Here is a 21,868-nt window from a genome sequence, read left to right as displayed (position 1 = left end):
CCGATGATCTTCTCTGCTGTCCTGACCACTCTCTGCAGAGACTTCCAGTCTTTGGCGTTGCAGTCTCTCGACCAGATGGAGATGTCAGCACGCTCTCTATGGTTCCTCTGTAGAACGTGGTGAGGATGGGAGGAGGGAGCTGTGCAGGAAGAGTGGACCAGGTCAGACTGCTTGTGATATGCACCCCCAGGAACTTGGTGCTGTCTGTAGTCTTCACTGCTGTGCCGTTGATGTGGAGTGGTGGGTGACAGTGCTTTTTGTTCCTGAAGTCGACAATGATCTCTTTTGTTTTATCGACATTCAGGATCAGGTTGTTGGTGTTACACCAGTCTGTCAGATGTTTCACCTCCTCCCTGTAGGCCTGTTCGTTGTTGTCCCTGATGAGTCCCACCACTGTTGTATCGTCCGTGTACTTTATGATGTGGTTGGTACTGAACCTGGAGCATAAAGCGCTATCGATAAAAGCAGTAGTACCGTTAAAGCCTTAACGATACCCATCCCTATGTGGATGTCAGTTTTACACACATTCTGAGGCCGCCGTGCCTATGTTTTTTGTTTTCACTGCTAATTTATGTTTATGTTCTATTAGTGCATTACAAAATCATTAAAATCATTAATGAAGTTTCAGCTCAGACCCCACGCTTAATATGTCTCCCCCTGGCCCACCTACATTTCTCCAGGCCCACCCACACAATAATTCCTGGCTACGCCACTGGTGTGTGTATGTGTGGCTCGAGCGAGAGAGAGACCTTACGTGTATTGTTGTTGTTAGGATCTGGTGCTAGCTAGCTGCGCTAACGGATATAAGGAGCTGTTTAAATGAAAACAGAGGAGCGACATTTCGCCCACAACTGCGCCGAGTACTTGACTTTATGCAGGAAGCCAGACAGTGGGACATTGTACGAAAAGTCAGCACACTCAGCACGGATAGCAACATGATTGCAGCGTCCAGGCAGCTCCCGTTCGAGCATATGCCTTGAGTTGCACATAGCTCCAACGAACACACACACACACAAACACACACACACACACACACACACACACACACTTTGTATTGTATTATTGTATGAGAGAGGTTCCAGGTTGAATTGAGGCGAATATTTGTAATGTTCAGAGGTTGTTGTGTTTAATATTCATGATAATATTTGTCATTGTTCAAATGATAATAAACATTTGCATAAAGCATATTTGTCCACTCATATGTTGATAAGAGTATTAAAAACTTGAAAAATATTCCTCTAAGGTACATTTAGAACAGATACAAAATGTGCGATTAACTATGGACAATCATGCGATTAATCGCGATTAAATATTTGAATCGACTGACAGCCCTACATAATACACTTTGTGTAAGATTGCATTTTGAGCCCAGAGATGTTTTCACCTCATGAACCCGAGCGTGATGAGTTCACCCAAAATTTAAAATAAATATCAGCGCTGTTTGAGCAACAGCCAACCCGATACAGCTGGCCATTGTTGTCTGGTGTTCTTTGTCAGAAAATACTTCTTTATAGAACTCGGCACAACAAGGTTGGTGGGTGATAGCCGCCGTGCTGTTGAGTTGCAATTATAACTTCCACAAGCTGAACGGTAAGACTCAGTAGCTTGGTGCTAAAGTTAGAATCAGTGGATGTGTATTTTGTCGTCTAGTTTTCCATTCATGCATATTTCACTTTTCCTCAGGACACTGACCATGAAGAACGATTGCTCAGAGGTGTGTCTGTGGCCATCCTCACCGTCATTGAAGATGATGATGCTGCCATATCGCCAAATGTGCGAGACGTGGCTGTTGTGTTGGAAGGGACCATTGTACTGCATGACCTACCAGACCTCTCTACTGCCTTTGCATACCTCTTTGGCCTACTTTATGCAATGAACATGGATTATCCAAAGGAGACGAGGTATACCTTTGAAGCCATTCAGACTATCTTTTGCGAGCTTGGCTCTCGATGCTCGCAGCGCATAAGGTCTCTGAAAACAAAGCTTTTGCTGTGAATGTTAATGGGGAAGCCAGACATGACTTTAAAACCTATGTTTCGCCTGTTCTATCTAGTGCATTGTGGTTAGTGCTCATGTAAAACCTCACAGCATTCATTTCATTTTAAGCATATAAGTTCTCTTATGAACGTTCTTGAACGGGAGCTGCCTGGACGCTGCGATCATGTTGCGCACTATCCTTGCTGAGTGTGCTGACTTCTCTTACAATGTCCCACTGTCTGGCTTCCTGCATAAAGTCAAGTGTTCGGCGCAGTTGTCCGCAAAATGTCGCTCCTCTGTTTGCATTTGGCGCTACTGAGTCCATTTGGACGGTGGGAGGTTGAGCAGAGCATGGAACAGCCCTTGCCAGTCTGATGACAGGTGTTTCTAGCGATCCAGCAATCTGATACCGGACCTCATTTCACAATGAGCGGCCAACAGGTGAGTTTGTTGTTTTTCTGGTGAAAAAGCCAATGTTAACTCAACTAAGTTACTGTTTCATGAGTATGAGCAGACTGCAGGAGCTAGTTTACACCAAGCTAGGCACATTTCATGTTGGTTCAGTAGGAGAACTCAGTGTATACACTCATTCCTCCACTGATCACTGGTGGGCAAAAGCCACATTTTTATATATAAAGATATATATAATTGGTGTAAGCTAGCTCCTGCAGTCTCCTTAGGCGCATTCACACCGCAGTACTTTCCCACAAAGGTTCATGAGAACTTAGTTCATCAGAACTATTCTGACTTTAATCTCAGAATTCTGACTTTTTCCTCAGAACAAAAAAACTAGGGCTGTCAAACAATTTTTAATCAGATTAATCACAGTTTAAAAAATAATTAATCATGATTAATCACCATTCGAACTATGTCCAAAATATGCCATTTCTTTATGTATATTGTTGTGGGAATGGAAAGATAAATGAAAGATGGCGGATATATCCATTTAACATACAGTGTAGTGACCAAAATCCCAAAAAGTTTGTCTTGTAACCTTCACCTCAAAAGTTATTGTTCTTGGCCACATGTAGAGCTTGGGCCTCAGAAGCAGTGTCAGACTCGCAGTACACAATCCACTGGACGTTTCGGTTGCTTTTCAAGGTTTATTTCCAGCAAAACATAAACAAAACACGAAAACAATACTTAACATAAACTTAAACAGCAGATCCTAATAATCTGTATTTGACTAAGTATAAGGTTGCGTCTGCGTGTCAATGATGGTATTGCTGCTGCCTGCTGCTCTCCCGTCACACACCGCACCTCCAATTTAAAGCCTTAGCCCCGCCCCCTTCACCTGAGCAAAGCACACCTCTCACTGAAACAGAAAAATGCATTAATAAAGGTTCCACATAAATCAAAACAAAATAAACTTAAATGCGGCTCCTACATACAGGTATACATACATACATATGTATGTTTATTATAACATTGTTCTGTGTGTCAAAATGAAAGACAGCCCACACACCTATCAATCATCAAACCGTTGATTTCTATCAACACGTAATGTTGTATCGATGTATATAGAGTAGGGCTGTCAGTCGATTAAAATAGTTAATCGCGATTAATCGCAAATTAATCGCACATTTTTGATCTGTTCTAAATGTACCTTAGAGGAATATTTTTCAAGTTTTTAATACTCTTATCAACATATGAGTGGACAAATATGCTTTATGCTAATGTTTATTATAATTTGATCAATGACAAATATTCTCATGAATATTAAACACAACAACCTCTGAACATTACAAATATTCGCCTCAATTCAACCTGGAACCTCTCTCATTCAATATTACAATACAAATGTTGTGTGTGTGTGTGTGTGTGTGTGTGTGTGTGTGTGTGTGTGTGTGTGTGTGTGTGTGTGTGTGTGTGTGTGTGTGTGTGTGTGTGTGTGTGTGTGTGTGTGTGTGTGTGTGTGTGTGTGTGTGTGTGTGTATGTGTTCGTTAGAGCTATGTGCAACTCAAGGCATATGCTCGAACGGGAGCTGCCTGGACGCTGCAATCATGTTGCGCGCACTATCCGTGCTGAGTGTGCTGACTTCTCGTACAATGTCCCACTGTCTGGCTTCCTGCATAAAGTCAAGTACTCGGCGCAGTTGTGGCGAAATGTCGCTCCTCTGTTTTCATTTAAACAGCTCCTTATATCCGTTAGCGCAGCTAGCTAGCACCAGATGCTAACAACAACAATACACGTAAGGTCTCTCTCTCGCTCGAGCCACACATACACACACCCTCCCGGTCCTCCCGATGGCCAGTCGGTGCACCTGCCGGTGAGCGTGGAAGTGTGGTCTGCCACAAGCGGGCGGCAGGAGCGGGGCTGTCAGCATCAGCTTGTAGATGGTATTTTAAACTCGATGCGCTCTGAAACTACGGGGCGGCCGAGGAAAAAAATACACATGCGTTAATCGCGTTAAAATAATTAGTGGCGTTAATTTTTTATTAACGCGTTAACTTGACAGCCCTAATATAGAGATGTACTACAGCAAAAGTATTCTCCGTCGGGACTTCCTGCAACAACACCACGCCGTTATCTTGATTCTGATTGGCCAGAAGACATTATCAAAGATGTTCTATTGAGAAGACGATCACTACGTGACAAACGTTTTCGAAAACGTTTCTAGTCTTCGGTATTTCCAGACAAGTGGCTACTGAAATCAATCTTACTAACTGCTGTCTGTGCAATTTACTCCGCGAGTTGGCGGACTTTATTTTGCTTACTTTAACATCATTTTTCATGGTGGGGCTAAGGCATTTCTTGGTATGGGTGTAGCCTACCGCAGCCATACCCTGGCGCTGCCACTGGTGGGATGTATGGGGCGGGCCATTCTGCGCATGCGTTAAATGCGTTAAATATTTTAACGCAATTAATAAAAATAAAAAATTACCGCCGTTAATGCGATAATTTTGACAGCATTAAAAAAAACATAATTTTTTTTGGGATATTAAAGTCAGAATTCTGACTTTTTTCTCAGTCGCGTGTTTAATTTAAAAATAAAAAAATAAACACGCGACTGTTACAATGAAGGCTTGATAATCCGCTCACAGCATATAGGTGTAAGCAGAGGTAAAGTGGGTGGACCTAACGTACTCTAGGGGGGTCTGGGGACGTGCTCCCCCTCCTCAATCTGACTGGAGAGGACTCTCAAGGTTCAAGGTTCTTTATTTTGTCATACGAACATAGCTACAGTGTAGTTATGCCAATGAAAATCTTAGGTCACAGGCTTCTCCAACAGTGCAACACAATAATACAGATAAACAGAAAAATATAGTGCAAGTAAATAGTAATACAAAAGGAAAAATTGTTTAAAAAAGTGAAATAGTGCAATAAGAGTCTATATGCAAGTTATTGGAATCATATATTAGGTAAATAGATAAATAATTACTAAGTAGCAGATGAATGTTATGGATGTTGTTACAACAGTTCTGGGGCCTCATTTATAAAGCGATATACGCTCAAAAAATGGCGTACGCCAGTTTCTACGCAATGTTTGCGATTTATAAAATACTAACTTGATGGGAAAACGTGCGGTCCTCCACGCAAACTCTAACCCATGCGTACGCACTAAGCACAAACACGGGAGAGACGAGAAACTGTGACACCGTTGGCAGAAGGAAGAATGGAGAGAAATATGTGGAAATAATACCATGAATAAAATGTTACCTCTCATTTATCATATGAAGAATTCATTTTCAAACATTGATTAAAGCCAATCTTAAAATGATTAAACAAACGCCTGTTTGCGACTCCACAGTGCACACAAACACATAACTTGGAGAAATAAATAAATACGGATATGTTATTTAAAACCACCTTGAATATGTTGTGTTAATGTTATGAAATGTTTTCTCATAAATGATGCGGTAAGCAGGAGGACAGCAATACTTTAAACTGACGCCGTTTTGCATTTAGATATGAGCATGGTTTTATATACTCTCACGTTTAATCGTGTTTTATGCCATTTGACAAGACTTGATAAGTCGCTCATAAAACACAGGAGGTATGAAAGCTAAGAACACCATATGTGGTAAATTGTACAGCTGATATAACACAACACATTAGTTGTATTTCCTTTAACTGGTGGATATAGAGTTGCTGCGGGGAGGGGGGGGTTGAGACGCACAGGCTGCAGTGGAGACGCTGCGCACAGCTGATCGACAGCTGGGACACAAACCACCAAATACATAATTCAGATCCAGTCGTAATGACTCCACTCCGGAGGGATTCCCCGATCATTTCTTACAGTCTCTCATCAAGGGGGGGTCTCCTGTCCCCGGCACAAACACACTGCCTGAGGAAGGCTATGTGTATTGTTTTTGTCATTAACCTTTTTCGGGCCATTTATTTATTTATTTTGGTGACGATCCGACCTCCATGCTGCTACTCTGGTTCAAACGGCATCCACCAAACAATATGATTTATCTCCACCTCCCCAAAAGAACCAACATCTGACACGGCGTGAGATGTCTGTTTTAGCTGTTCTGTCGTCATTTCCTGCGATCTTCTTCATAAAGTCAGTCAGAATGAATGAATGGGCGTTTCTTTGACTATTTATAGGCAAATATGGGCGTGAAGCCCGCAAAAGCTGCACCGCATTTCGAGTCGGTTGTGATTTATAAAGGGAAACCGGCGTAGGAAGTGCCATACGCACTTTCCTCGCCGGTACGCAATGTTTGGTGAATCGGGAAGTGGCGGAACATTTATGGACCTATTTTTCGGATTTCTTCTACGTAAGCAACCTTCCCACGTGAATCCTACGCACGGCGTTATACATGAGGCCCCAGGTGTTTAACAGTCTTATGAAGCATCTCTTGCAGCCTATGGTATGAAACTGTCCCTGAGTCTGGTTATAGTCCGGATGCTGCGGTACCACCTGCCAGATGGCAGCAGACAGAACAGTTTGTGGCTGGGGTGATGGGGGTCTTTTATAATCCTGAGGGCTTTCTTCCTGAGCCGCTGGAAGTAAAGGTCCTCCATGGATGGCAGCTCCGTCCTGGTGATGTTCTGTGCAGTTTTCACCACCCTCTGTAAAGCCTTACGATTGAGGGCGGTGCAGCTGCCGTACCAGGCCATGATGCAGCCAGTCAGGATCTCTATATGGAGCACCTGTAGAAGATCAGGATCCTCTCTATGGAGCACCTGTAGAAGGTCAGGATCTCTCTATGGTGCACCTGTAGAAGGTCAGGATCCTCTCTATGGAGCACCTGTAGAAGGTCAGGATCTCTCTATGGTGCACCTGTAGAAGGTCAGGATCCTCTCTATGGTGTACCTGTAGAAGGTCAGGATGCTCTCTATGGTGCACCTGTAGAAGGTCAGGATCCTCTCTGGTGCACCTGTAGAAGGTCAGGATCCTCTCTATGGTGCACCTGTAGAAGGTCAGGATCCTCTCTATGGAGCACCTGTAGAAGGTCAGGATCCTCTCTATGGTACACCTGTAGAAGGTCAGGATCCTCTCTATGGTGCACCTGTAGAAGGTCAGGATCCTCTCTATGGTGCACCTGTAGAAGGTCAGGATCCTCTCTATGGAGCACCTGTAGAAGGTCAGGATGCTCTCTATGGTGCACCTGTAGAAGGTCAGGATCCTCTCTATGGTGCACCTGTAGAAGTTGCAGAGTATCCTGGAGTCCATGTTGAACCTCCTCAGCCTGCGGATGAAGAAGAGCCGCTGTCAAGCTTTTTTGGTGATGGTGGTGGTGTTTAGTTTAGTTTAGTTTATTTATTGATAGTGTCGTGGACAGTCCCCATCGATGAACTGTCACAAAAACAGTAAATGGTGCAGCTTTAGCCGACATGGCTAATTTCCAGCTGTTGTCCCCAGCCAGATGGTAATAGACACCCTTAAAATTACAATATATCAACAGCATTAGTTATAAGAAAATATATAAAATAAAAAGGAGGAAAGACAAGTAGATACAGGTGTGAGGATAAAAGAGAACAATAAACAACACACGTTACTATATACAGTACATGTCACATATAGCACATCACAATCACATAACAGAAACGAGGGGCAACATCCATGATCACAACATGTAACACAACATGTAACACTCACGCCATACTCAACACAGACTAGTGTGTGCAGGTGTAGTTCTCAGTGAACCATGTTTTTAAATGAGCTGTGAAGGTGGGATGTGTATGTATGTCTTTGATTTGAGTGGGTAGAGAGTTCCAGTTTTGTATTGCTGTGACCGAGAATGATGACTGACCAAAAGTACTCTTCCTGAATGGGACTGATAGGTCGCCACGTGTGGAGCTTCTAGTGGTCAGTCTGGTGTTGTTACGTTGAGTAACCAATGAGTTAAGAGGTGGAGGGGCTGTATTGTGCAGGATTTTGTAAACCAGAACGATGTTCCTATATTTTTTTTAATCTTCCCAACTCAGGATGTTATGTCAGGTCCTCAGTGATGTGGACACAGAGGAACCTGCAGCTGCTGACTCTCTCCACCGTAGTCCCATTGATGGCGATGGGGGCGTGTCCCTCTCTCTGCTGCTTCCTGTAATCCACAATCAGCTCCTTGGTTTTGCTGACGTTGAGATGGAGGTTGTTATCTTGGCACCAAGATGTCAGGTTTCCGACCTCCTCTCTGTACGCCGTCTCGTCGCCGTCGGTGATCTAGCCGATGGCGGTCGTGTCGTCAGCAAACTTCACGATGGTGTTGGAGCTGTGTGTGGCCATGCAGTTGTGTGTGAACAGGCAGTAGAGGAGAGGGCTGAGCACGCAGCCTTGAGGGGCTCCGGTGTTGAGGATCAGGGTGGAGGATGTGATGTTTCCCACCCACACATCCTGGGGTCTGCCCGTCAGGAAGTTTAGGATCCAATCACAGAGGGCGCTGTTGAGCCCGAGGTCTCTGAGTTTGATGACTAGCTTGGAGGGCACAATGGTATTGAAAGCTGAACTGTAATCAATGAACAGCATTGTCACATAAGTGTTCCTCTGGTCCAGGTGTGAGAGGGCAGTGTGGATGGTGAGGGATATGGCGTCGTCTGTGGACCTGTTTGCTCTGTAGGCAAACTGCAGGGGGTCCAGAGAGTCAGAGAGAGAGGAGGTGATGAAGGTTTTGACTAACCCAGGGGTCGGCAACCCGCGGCTCTTTAAACCGATCCGATCCGCCCATCGTCGAAGCAGCCAATGGGAAGAGGCAGCGTTTCCGCCAGGGGGGCGTCTTGAAGTCATTTGACGCCCTTATTCAGCTCGGGACGCCCTGAACTCGAGCCGAGGGCGTCCACAAATATGAATAATTCGAGAGAAGATCGAGAGTTTTTATCGCTTGAAATGACGAAAAGGAAAAAGGATAAGGACATCCCTCTGTTGGAGGGGCAAAGGAGTCTGGTGGGATTATTTTCGAAGTATTGAAGATCGTTTTCCCGACGTCGAAGGTGCCTGCTACAGGACAACAAGCAACGTGCGCGATTTGGACGCGATGAGCGGGGGGGTTTTAGTGGAGCACGCGCGTGAGCTGCGAGCGCAGGAGCCTCGCAGCGGCGAAACTGAGGCTCCGTGGTAAACTGTTGTAAAATGAAGAGACGTTTGGGAGCCGAAACAGCCGGCGCTTTAAGAGAGCCGAGCCAAATGATCCGGCTCACTAACGTAAAAAGACAGTATCTATAAGGGACGGCTCAAGTCAAAATTCAAGTCCCCCCCCTGCTCTCGGGGTGGACGCCCTCTCAGCCCTGGTCTGGCGGAAACACTGGGAAGAGGAGAAAGGAATTGCATATACACATGCTGCACGCAGATCCTCTCTCTCTCTTTCACCCTGTCCACAGCGCTGTGTTTACTTGTCTGTTCGATCCAATACAACAATACTTTATTAAATTACTCATTTGAACTTTCCGAGACTCCATTTGTCTCCTTTTTAACTTTCTCCTGGCTGCGAACCAAAGAATACATCTTCAATAATCAACAAGGGGCCCTTAAGCGTTTAGTTTTTACCCATATAATTAACTTGACTCTTTCTTAATGATTTGCAACCCACTATTCTATCATAAGAATAGATAGATACTTTATTTATCCCAAATGCTACAGTCCTGCCAGATCTGTCGGCAGAGGGTAGGCAGAGAGGTGTGTTCTTCCGTCTGTTGTGTTCAGTCAGTGGTGAATGTTTTTACGGCATGTCTGTATTTGTAGTAGTGACAGAGATGTTAGCGTAAGGTAGGCCTTTACGTGGCTGATTTTATTCATACTGCAGTCAAACTGTTGACATGGTATTTTATGTTACAGAGTAAAATCTAGTTTCACGCTCTCCTTGGTACTGAGGTGGTGTTTCTGTGTGGATTACTGCCTCACGCTCTGTTGTCTGTCTGTGGTATCCTTCACTTTCTCTTCTGAATATTCAGCAGACTCTGTTCAAATATTTGTAGTATCACTAGACAGACTGACAGTCCAGTATTACATACTGAAATCATATGAGAACATATCACAAACACACCGTTGGATAACTGTTGAACAATATGTCAATATTGTTTGATTAGATAAATAAAGGCAAAGATAATATTGGGTATTACAAAGTAAAGAAGACGTAAATAAAACAAAGCATAAATCATAATCAACTGAATGATGTAAAGTAATACAATTACATGTGGAATGTGTTTTTACACAATATATATATATATATATATATATGTCTCAAAAGTGGTAATTTTAAATGATAAGGCCTCAAAGTACTTTGAGTTTCTGTCTAAATGATCCATGGACATACCCAATTCCTCCCTTTTAAACTGTGCTTATAAACACTTATAATGATGATATTGTTCAGTGTCTCTTCTGGCCATAGAAAGCGTGACCATATCACCCCAATTCTGGCCTCATTGCACTGGCTTCCAGTTCGGTTCAGAATAGATTTTAAACTCCTTTTATTTGTTTTTAAAGCCCTAAATGGGCTGGCTCCTGCCTATATAGCCGAACTCCTCCATCGCTACACCCCAGGTAGAGCCTTAAGGTCGGCTGATCAGCTGCTGTTGATAGTGCCTAAGACCAGGCTTAAAACCCGAGGGCATCGAGCTTTCGCAGCGGCTGGCCCTAGGCTCTGGAATACTTTGCCCCTCCATGTGAGGTCGGCCCAGACCCTGGGTTTTTTTAAATCAACACTTAAAACTCACTTTTTCTCTCTGGCTTTTGTTTAATTATTTATTTATTTAGTTATCCTCAGAATTGATACTATTTTTTATATTATTAAATGTTATTAATATTATTGGGGTTTTATGGGGTTTCAGTTTGTTATGATTAGTAGGTTGGGGGCGGGGAGACCTTAGAGAAGGTTCTGACTGGACTGACTGGTTGCTGCGTCTGGTTGCTTGGAGCTGAGTTGGTATAACCCTGAATTAGATTAGAACATTTTAGAAATATGAGGAATAACCTCTTGGTTTTATAAACCGTTTTGTAATTACTTCTTCATCCATTTTTGGATCTCTGCTGGGTTTTCTTTTAAAACCCTAAACCCCCCCTCTGGGTTGGTCCCTCCCATCTCCCTCTGCGGATCTAAGGTCCGGTAGAGTCGCTTATCCAGGTGGGGGAGTGCATCTGACGAAGAGATAGGTTGTTGTGCTCTCTATCTCTGTTTCTTATCCTACATTTTCACCCTGGACTAGAGGGAAAGCGTTCTTGGACGCCTTTTCAGCTCTGTTTCTTACTATATTCTTCCTACCCCGTTTACCTTGAACTATTCTAGGAGAGTGTGTTGACGTTGACTCGTTGGGCCTTTCCTCCTGTACTTGTTTGTTCCCCAGTTCTTTCCTTTAACTGAATCTAGGAGAGGGCATTTAGGCCTCTCTACTTCCTTCTTTTGATTAGTTTAGTTTTTCACCCCCTTTGCCTTGAACTAATTTACACGGGAGAGTGCATTTACGTAGTCACGTTGTGCCTCTCGGCGTATACTTTTACTTTCTGTCTCTTTGGAGAGTGCTACTACGTTGGGTTGGATACGTTGGGCTTTTTCACTGTTGTCCCTCTTCACTAGTATCCCATGTCCCCTCTTTATAATTTGGGTCTTCATAATTTCCACCCTATTCTAAGGGGAAGCATGATGGTGCCTTTTCTTTTCAATTTCTGGCTCTGTGTTTCTTCACCTCTTACTCGTTTAATATTTAGGAGAGTGCATTTACGTAGTCACGTTGTGCCTCTCTTCCTCTGTTTCTGGCTGTTCTTTTCATACCCTTGTTTCTCTGAGAAGAGAATAAATTATATTCTAAAAGGAGCTGACACATGTGTCTCTTCACTTGTACACTTGAGGGGTCAGAGTTCATATGGTGAGGGATTCCATGAGCGGTATGCGCCGGCCTGTGCCTTTACCTTGGACTTCTAATAGAACTGCTCGGGTCTTGATAGATTGAGTGGGGAAGTTCATGAGATATTTCTAGAGCAGTGCTTCTCAAACTTTTTTCAGTCATGTACCCCCTTTGAAACATTTTCTCAGCCAAGTACCCCCTGACCGATCCCGAACATTTTTTATCGAAAAAGCCTATATAAATAGTTACAATATAGTGATGTTCCCTCAGTGTGTGATGTATTAACTCCTTCGCGGCATGCATTACAACAAACTAAGGATATTTTCATTTTATGCATGAAAAAAAACACTTTTATAAAACAGATTTTTCCAAGGAGGTTTTCAATTTAAGCAATATGTTATTGTGAAAAACTATAAAATACAATACACACATTTGACATCATGTTTATATGAGGACCCCCTTGGTGGTTCTAGGAATGTTTTATATAAAATTGTGTTTTCTATTTAACTTATTTTACTAAGATTATTTTTTTAATTAACCTTTTTTTTTTTTTTTTTTTTTAAATCTCACGTACCCCCTGCAGTACCCCAACGTACCCCCATTTGAGAATCACTGTTCTAGAGGGTTATCAAGAGTAACTTTTATCTAATGACCTTTCCCCTCTCTGTCTGTGTCTGTGTTTTCTCTTGTTCCGATTAACCCAGCCAAATCTTTTTTCTTGTTTTGTATCTATATCTACGCCGGGATCCGGAGTCGAGGCTGATCCTCTTGCTGTAGTCCTGTGTCTTGGATCCTCTATCCTGAGTTCTGGATTAAGTCGTGGACTTCGGGTCGTGGCTGAACCTGTCTCTGAGGTCCTGCCTTGGGTCTCGTCATGCTGCTTCCCTGATGGCTTCCACAGGATTGTAGCTGACATCCTCGTGGATTCATCTTCTTATTACAGACACATGCATTTCCTAACATTCGGTCTATATGCTGTAAAATGTATTATCTCTTCGATTTACACACGGCATCTATTGCGCGTCTGTCCATCCTGGGAGAGGGATCCCTCCTCTGTTGCTCTCCCTGAGGTTTCTCCCATTTTTTCCCCTCAAACTGTGGGTTTTCTCTGGAAGTTTTTCCTTGTACGATGTGAGGGTCTAAGGATAGAGGGTGTCGTTTTTCTCATACTGATATTCTGAACAATCTGTGCTGTTGTATTTGCTGTAAAGTGTCTCTACTGTAGGCTAATTTTATTATATGTACAGCACTTTGACTTGACCAAAAATCGTTTATAAATGTGTTATATAAATAAAACTTGATTTTATTTGATTAAAAGCTGAGGAAATAAATCGGCTTATGTATAAATTAAACTAAGGTTCAGTTTTAAGAATGATGCTGGAGATGATGGGTATGCTTAAATATGGAGTTGTTTCTCATATTTTTGTGGACCGATCAGAAGAATGTCTCTTCTGTGCAGCAATAGTTCATTTTAAAGACTATAAAAAAGAATACATGTTAACCAATTAATCAAATTCAACAATTTTTTACTTGTTTTAAAATATATTTTCTGTATGAATTTGTCCTACTACTCTAGGCAGGCATTGGTTCCCAATACGTTATGTCTCAAAAATCAAGTTATCACTGTGTGCTATATTGATATTGTTATTGTGTGGTAATGCAGTTTTAATTCAGACTGATCTGAAAATCTGTATTGTATTAGTAAATAACACCAATGCTAACCACCCAACGTGTTAGTGTTTTAGTCAAATAAGTTATGTATTGGATGATTTTCAGTGAAAACTAATGTGGACAGCAGTGTTATGATTCTGTTTAGTTTTATTTTTGTTGTGTGCTTTTGTGTGCTTTTTCCTGTCTCACCCCTCTCTTCTCTGTGTTCCTCTGCAGGGCTGGCGTGTGACAGGGAGTTGGCTGGCTCCTCCCAGGAGCAGACGAGGCACACCTGTTTCCACTCACCTCTTCACCTGTAGATTTATAAGCCCGGTCCTCATGCCACTTCCCTGCCAGATAATTCCTCTGTGTTTCGACCCTCCGGTGTGTCTCGCTGCTCTCCTCGTCGTTTGGAGTAAGTATTTGGATTTTTGCCTCCTGTCCCTGACGACTCAGTGCCAGCCAACTTCCTGACTCCACTGCCGTTTTCTGCTTGAATAAAGCTTTTTGTTTATTGACCATCTCTCTCCAGTCTTTTGCTTTGGGGTCCAAAATTCTATAGGCCGTAACAGAATTATCTGGCCCAAAGCATGGACCCCGCAGAGACTGAGAAATTGAGGCAAGCTTTTTCGACACAGGGAGCTCGTGTGGGGCAGCACGAACAAGCTCTACAAGGTATCATGGAATCCCTCCACAACCTTACTGCCGGTTTCACTCAACTCAGCGGCCGCTTGAACCAGTCTTTCATCCAGCTCAACACGCTGACGGCTCCAGCTCCTGCGCCACCGCCCCCACCTCCTGAGATTCCAGTCATTCATCCCGGCCAACCCCGTGAACCATTCATCCCCACCCCTGTGAGGTATTCAGGTGATTCAGGGACATGCAGTCAGTTTCTTCACCAGTGCTCCATAGTTTTTGATCAGCAGCCTTTAACTTACTCCTCTGACAGAACTAGAGTAGCTTTCGTTATGAGTTTGTTATCGGGTAAAGCAGCTGCATGGGCGGTAGCCATAGCCAAGAGTAACCCAGCTATCTATAACTCTTTTCCTGTGTTTGAGACCGAGATGTATCGAGTTTTTGACCACCCGCTTCAGGGTAAGGAGGCCGGTAATCGGCTCCTTTCTTTACGCCAGGGTTCTGAGTCAGTCTCCACTTACTCAATTGATTTCCGCATTCTCGCAGCAGAGAGCGGGTGGGATGAGACGGCTCTACAGATAGCTTTTTCCCGTGGATTAAACGACCAGTTAAAGGACGAGCTAGCTGCTCGAGATGAGACTTCGTCCCTTGAGGAGTTAATTGCTTTGGCCATTCGCTTAGATAATCGCCTCCGTGAGAGGCGTAGGGAGAGAACAGACAGGCAGAGATTCCCTCTCCCCTTTTCCCAACCCAAGTCACCACGTCCGCCTGGACAGTCTGCACCTCCTCACCAACGCCTGGGGCCTTTCTCCTACCGGGACCCACCCACCGTCTCCTCATCCCTAAGCCCAGAATAACCTATGCAGCTGGGGAAAATGAGGCTTTCACCTGCGGAACGGGAACGCCGTTTCCTCCAGAGGCTCTGCATATACTGTGGTCAGGCTGGCCACATTCGAGCCAACTGTTCCGCTCTGCCAAAAGAGCAGGCTCAGCAGCCGGGGGAGGGGCACTGGTGAGCCATACTTCTGTCTCCCCTTCCCACGCTAATCGTCTCCAGTTAAAGGGTACGGTTTCTAGTTCACAAGTTTCCCTTCCCCTTCAAGTCTTAGTTGATTCAGGGGCTGATGAAAATGTTATTGACTCTGACCTGGTTTTCCAGTCTAATCTCCCCTCAGAACTCCTGCCCGAGCCCAAGAACATTTGTTCCCTTGATGGTAGGCTTCTTGCCCGTGTAACTCACCGTACTGCCCCAGTGTCATTGTTACTATCAGGTAATCATCACAAGACCATTTCCCTTTATCTCATTCCCTCACCCCTTTCTCCGCTGGTGTTAGGTCTCAGGCTTAAACTCCACAACCCACACATAGACTGGGCCACCTTATCCATCGTCAATTGGAGTTTGTTCTGCCACTCTCACTGTTTGTTCTGCCACTCTCACTGTTTACACTCTGCCATACCCACCACTGTTACTTCAAAACCTGTTCCCCCCCCAGACCTGTTGACCTCACGTCAGTTCCCTCTGAGTATCATGACCTCCAGGAGGTTTTCAGCAAGGATCGTGCCCTGTCTCTACCACCTCCTCGACCTTATGACTGTGGCATTGACTTGCTCCCCGGTGCTCCCTTGCCTTCGAGCAGACTTTATAATATCTCCAAGCCGGAGAGGGAGGCCATGGAGACTTATATCACTGACTCTGTTGCTACTGGTCTCATTTGCCCTTCTCGCTCTCCATTGGGGGCAGGGTTTTTTTTTTTTGACAAGAAGGATAAGACTCTACGCCCCTGTATTGATTTCAGGGGCTTGAATGACATTACTGTAAAGAATAAGTATCCTCTTCCGCTCATAGCTTTTGGTTTCCTCCATCAAGCCACCATCTTCTCTAAGTTGGACCTCCGAAATGCCTACCACCTAGTTAGGATAAGGGAGGGAGACGAGTGGAAGACTGCGTTTAAGACGCCCCTGGGACATTTTGAATATTTAGTTATGCCTTTTGGGTTAACTAACGCCCCTGCTGTGTTTCAGGCACTCATTAACGATGTCCTTCGTGATATGCTTAACAGATTTGTCTTTGTGTATCTTGATGATATCCTCATTTTCTCTCGTGACCCCCAAGAACATGTCCAACACATGAGGTTGGTGCTGCAGAGACTTCTGGAGAACAGACTTTATGTTAAGGCTGAGAAGTGTGCCTTTCATGTTTCCTCTGTTTCATTCCTGGGTTTTGTGGTAGAGAAGGGACAGGTCAGAGCCGACCCTGCCAAAGTCATGGCAGTGGCCGAATGGCCCACTCCTACAACGAGAAAGCAACTCCAAAGGTTTCTTGGTTTTGCCAACTTTTACCGCAGGTTTATTCGTGACTATAGTCGAGCAGCCGCCCCACTCACCAAGCTCACCTCAGTTAAAGTTCCCGTTGTGTGGTCATCTGAAGCTGAGGCTGCTTTTGCTATGTTGAAGTGTTTGTTTTCCTCTGCTCCTGTGTTATCTCACCCTGATTCTTCAGCCCCTTTCGTGGTTGAAGTGGATGCCTCCGACACTGGTGTAGGGGCAGTCCTCTCCCAGCGCTCAGCCTCCGACCAGAAGTTGCATCCCTGCGCCTTCTTTTCCCGCCGGCTCTCCCCGGCAGAAATAAACTATGATTTGGGAAATCGGGAGCTTCTGGCAGTAGTCTTAGCCCTGCAGGAATGGAGGCACTGGCTTGAAGGCACAACTCATCCGTTTGTGGTATGGACGGACCACAGAAACTTAGCTTATCTCCGTTCTGCTCGCAGGCTCAACTCTCGCCAGCCTCGATGGGCACTTTTTCTGGGCCGGCTCAGCTTCACCCTCACCTATCGGCCAGGCTCACGGAACATCAAGGCAGACGTCCTGTCACGTCAGTTCGCGCCTCCGGTTGAGGAGCCATCCGCGGGAACCATTCTTCCATCCTCCTGTGTGGTGGGAGTAGCCAGGTGGGAGGTTGAGAGGGTGGTCCAGGAGGCACAAGAGGACCATCCAGCTCCTGAGGATTGTCCACCGGGTCAGCTGTTCGTTCCACCGCACGCCAGATCTTCAGTGCTCCAGTGGGGACATGATTCTAAGGTAGCTTGCCATCCAGGAGCACTTCGGACTCTAGGCCTCCTCCAACAACGATTCTGGTGGCCCTCCATGTCCTCTGACGCCAAGAAGTATGTCGCCGCCTGCTCCATCTGCGCCCGCAGTAAGGCATCCCACCGCGCCCCTGCTGGTCTTCTCCGCCCTCTTCCCATTCCTCATCAGCCTTGGTCTCACATCGCGTTGGACTTCGTGACGGGTCTTCCCCCATCGGAAGGAAATACAGTTATCCTGACGATTGTTGACCGCTTTTCCAAGGCCGTACACTTCGTTCCCCTACCTAAGTTACCTTCTGCTCTGGAGACTGCTACACTAATCACCCAGCATGTTTTTAGATTGCATGGCATTCCTCTGGACATTGTTTCTGACAGGGGTCCGCAATTTGCCTCTCGAGTCTGGAAAGCCTTTTGCCAGGCATTGTGGGCGTCGGCCAGTCTGTCATCAGGTTACCACCCGCAGACCAATGGCCAGACTGAGCGTGCGAATCAGGACCTGGAGGCAGCCCTTCGCTGTGTCTCTTCTCACCATCCAGTCTCCTGGGCCTCCCACCTGCCTTGGGTTGAATATGCCCACAACTCCCTGGTTTGCTCCGCCACAGGAATGTCTCCATTCATGGCTTCTGTTGGGTTCCAACCCCCTCTCTTCCCCACCCAGGAGAGGGATGTGGCAGTCCCCTCAGTACAGGGGCATCTTCGGCGGACCCGCAGAGCCTGGCATGAAGCTCGGGCAGCTCTCGTTCGCACTGCTGCTCGCAACCAGAGGCTTGCAGACCGCCATCACACTCCAGCCCCGGACTACCAGCCCGGTCAGAAGGTCTGGCTGTCCTCCCGTGATCTGCCACTCCAGACTGACTCCCGCAAACTGGCACCCAGGTACATTGGCCCGTTTATCATTGAACGGATTATTAACCCCGCTGTGGTTAGGCTCAAGCTGCCTGCTGCCTTGAATGTCCACCCAGCATTTCATGTCTCACTTCTCAAACCAGTTTCCTCCAGTCCTCTGAGCCCTCCGGCCGAGCCCCCTCCTCCCCCCCGGAGTATTGACAATCATCCTGCTTTCACCGTCCAGCGTTTGTTGGATGTACGAAGGCGAGGCCGGGGGTTCCAGTACTTGGTGGATTGGGAGGGGTACGGACTAGAGGAGCGTCAATGGGTCTCCCGCTCCCTGATTTTGGACCCTGCTCTCCTTAGGGACTTTTATGAGAGGTACCCGGACAGGCCTGGTAGGACGCCAGGAGGCGTCCGTTGAGTGGGGGGTACTGTTATGATTCTGTTTATTTTTATTTTTGTTGTGTGCTTTTTCCTGTCTCACCCCTCTCTTCTCTGTGTTCCTCTGCAGGGCTGGCGTGTGACAGGGAGTTGGCTGGCTCCTCCCAGGAGCAGACGAGGCACACCTGTTTCCACTCACCTCTTCACCTGTAGATTTATAAGCCCGGTCCTCATGCCACTTCCCTGCCAGATAATTCCTCTGTGTTTCGACCCTCAGGTGTGTCTCGCTGCTCTCCTCGTCGTTTGGATTAAGTGTTTGGATTTTTGCCTCCTGTCCCTGACGACTCAGTGCCAGCCAACTTCCTGACTCCACTGCCGTATTTTCTGTTTTCTGCTTGAATAAAGCTTTTTGTTTATTGACCATCTCTCTCCAGTCTTTTGCTTTGGGGTCCAAAATGCTATAGGCCGTAACAAGCAGGCTAATTTCACATCTTGACAACAACTCAAAACAGCTGTGTTGCTAGAGGTAATTGCATCAGAGAAACTGTTTTACCCAGAGCTGCTGTTATATATTAAGATTAGCTTTTTAACGTTCAAATACATCGCAAATTAATAATGAATCAGCTACATTAGTAACTCTAGCTTTTTACACCCAGTTAAGTTAGTTTCTGTTGTGGAATTAGAGTAAGCGTACTTAATCAAGAACAAATTCAGCCATCATAAAACATTATAGTATTTTCAATAACTTCCCACCAACAAACACCGAATCATCCTCCCTCAGCTGAGCCTTCCTACCTGGACGATTCAGTGCACATGCCTGCCCCTGAGCCTCTGACATTTACACTGACTTCCAACAAGACCAGGCAACAGATCTCCACGCCAAATATGACATTTGCAATGTGCTATTTATTCCCAGCTATCAATGATGGTCTGCTGGAGGTGGATTATTTTGCGTCTGCACTGTGCAAACTCTGGAAACTCTGGAAGCGTTGCCCTCACAGAGTCTTTATAACAGTATAGAACATTCTGATATTATGAATTCTCCGTCTAACATCAGTAGCTGGTAAATACGGTGCCTTAAGGTTTGTCATGACCTCCACCAAGCCCTGAGATCTACTCAATCACCAGCCCACACAATTAACACTTTGTACCAGCAAATAGCCATTGATCATCACACTGGGGATTGGTAAGAGTGAAACCATGTGCTCAGAACCAACCATTTACTCTCAGTGTCATGGTGTGAAAGACAGTGTCTAGTATGTTCACCTGTGAAAGAGAAACTCTGGGAGACCCTTTCCTTTAGTTGTTATAGCACCATGTGTAAGGCAGAGTGTACAAGAGTTGGGCACATCTTTGGGATTGAGAACAGTGTTGATGATTATAAAAGGCTCAGAAACATTAGACGTCACATGACAACAAGGACAGTTTCCACTATCAAAAGAGAGGGAAGATTTGACTGCTATTCATCAGACGGAGAATAAGACATTTAGTTACTTCCTACGGTTAGCAGTATGGACTGTATCAATACGTCTGCTGTATGCAGAGCTACTTTAGGTAACCACAGCCTCAGTTTGACTTTCTCATGAAAGATAGTGCGGACCGGCCTTTGACCCTCACTGTAAGTCTGAGGTCTGTGTGATTTATCGTCCAATGACTCGGGTTGTTACATAATTTGATATGTTTTCAATTCCTCAGAGAACTGGCTGACATATTGGAGCAGGAGAGACAGAAAAAGAGTTGGACCCATGTGAGAAAAGCTTGATGCTTTCAGTCCATCATGGCGGGGGATTGCACAGAGGAAAATAACGTATCTATGCCACAATTTTAGATGCGGATTTTGTTAAACTAATAAGTTTGCGCTGTGGACCAACACTATACATTGACGGGGAAGGGGGTAGCAATAAAGATAACACCATTAAACAGTTACACAACATAACAGAAATAATATCGATAGCCGTTTTCAGGCAGGATGGAATGCAAGCTTGTGACAGGGACAGGTTGAATATCCTGGTCAGGACCCCTGAAAGCTGGTTAGCACAAGCTTTGAGTACTTTTCCGAGTACTCCATCGGGTCCTGCGGCTTTTCCAGGATTCACAGACTTCAGCGTCTGCTTCACCTGATGTTCTTTGAGAGTGGGAGGTGGTATGGAGCTGGTAGTTTGCAGGGACAGAGGCAGAGTAGAAAAGTGGGGGGGTCTGCTAGCCTCAAAGCGGGTAAGGAAGTGGTTTAGTTCTTCTGCAAGGTGGGCGTCAGCTCTAGTAGTGCCTGATGTTTTGCCCTTATAGTTGGTTAGCTGTTGAAGGCCCTGCCAAACGTACCATGTGTTGTTATGAGCGAGATTCTCCTCCACTTTTCCCTTGTAGTCCTCCTTTGCAGCCTTGATGCCTCTCCTCAGATTCGCCCTTGCCATGCTGTACTGGGCTGCGTCCCCTGACCTGAAGGCTGTGTCACGGGAACTCAGGAGAGACCGCACCGCTCTTGTCATCCATGGTTTTTGGTTTGGGTAGACCCGAATTAGTTTTTCCACAGTTACAGTGTCTGTGCAGAACTTGATGTAGACAGCCTCTGTGTGTTCCTTCAAGTCTGTCTGTTCAAATATGTCCCATGCTGTGTGTTCGAAGCAGTCTTGCAGTTGTGAGAGTGCCCCCTCGGGCCAGGTTCTAATATATTTGACCACCGGCTTGGTGTTACTTCTGAGGGGGCACTGGGATGAGAAGCAGTGAGAGGTGGTCAGATAGTCCTAAATGGGGGAGTGGGACCGCTCTGTAAGCATGCTTCAGATTAGAATACACCCGGACCAGTGTGTTCTTTCCTCTTGTGGTACATCGTACATATTGTACAAATTGATCTGAGGATGTGAAGATCATCATCCTCAACAAACTGACGGACCCCTGGAAGACTGTTGAAAAGAGGCCATGTGGGGAAAGCCACTAAGCAGCAGGACCTGGTCGTACAAAGCACGGACACATGATGGCAGGCCTGGCTGTTTTTAGTTGAGCTGGGTTGCGGTCGGATAATCCAAAAATCAGCTCCTAAGTTCTAACTCTATCTCCTATTCCTTGACCTCTGAGTGAAAGGTCACGG

This window comes from Gymnodraco acuticeps, unplaced genomic scaffold (genome assembly GCF_902827175.1).
Source record: "Gymnodraco acuticeps unplaced genomic scaffold, fGymAcu1.1, whole genome shotgun sequence".
Lineage (NCBI taxonomy): Eukaryota > Metazoa > Chordata > Actinopteri > Perciformes > Bathydraconidae > Gymnodraco > Gymnodraco acuticeps.
Note: the sequence above shows the minus strand (reverse complement) of the source record.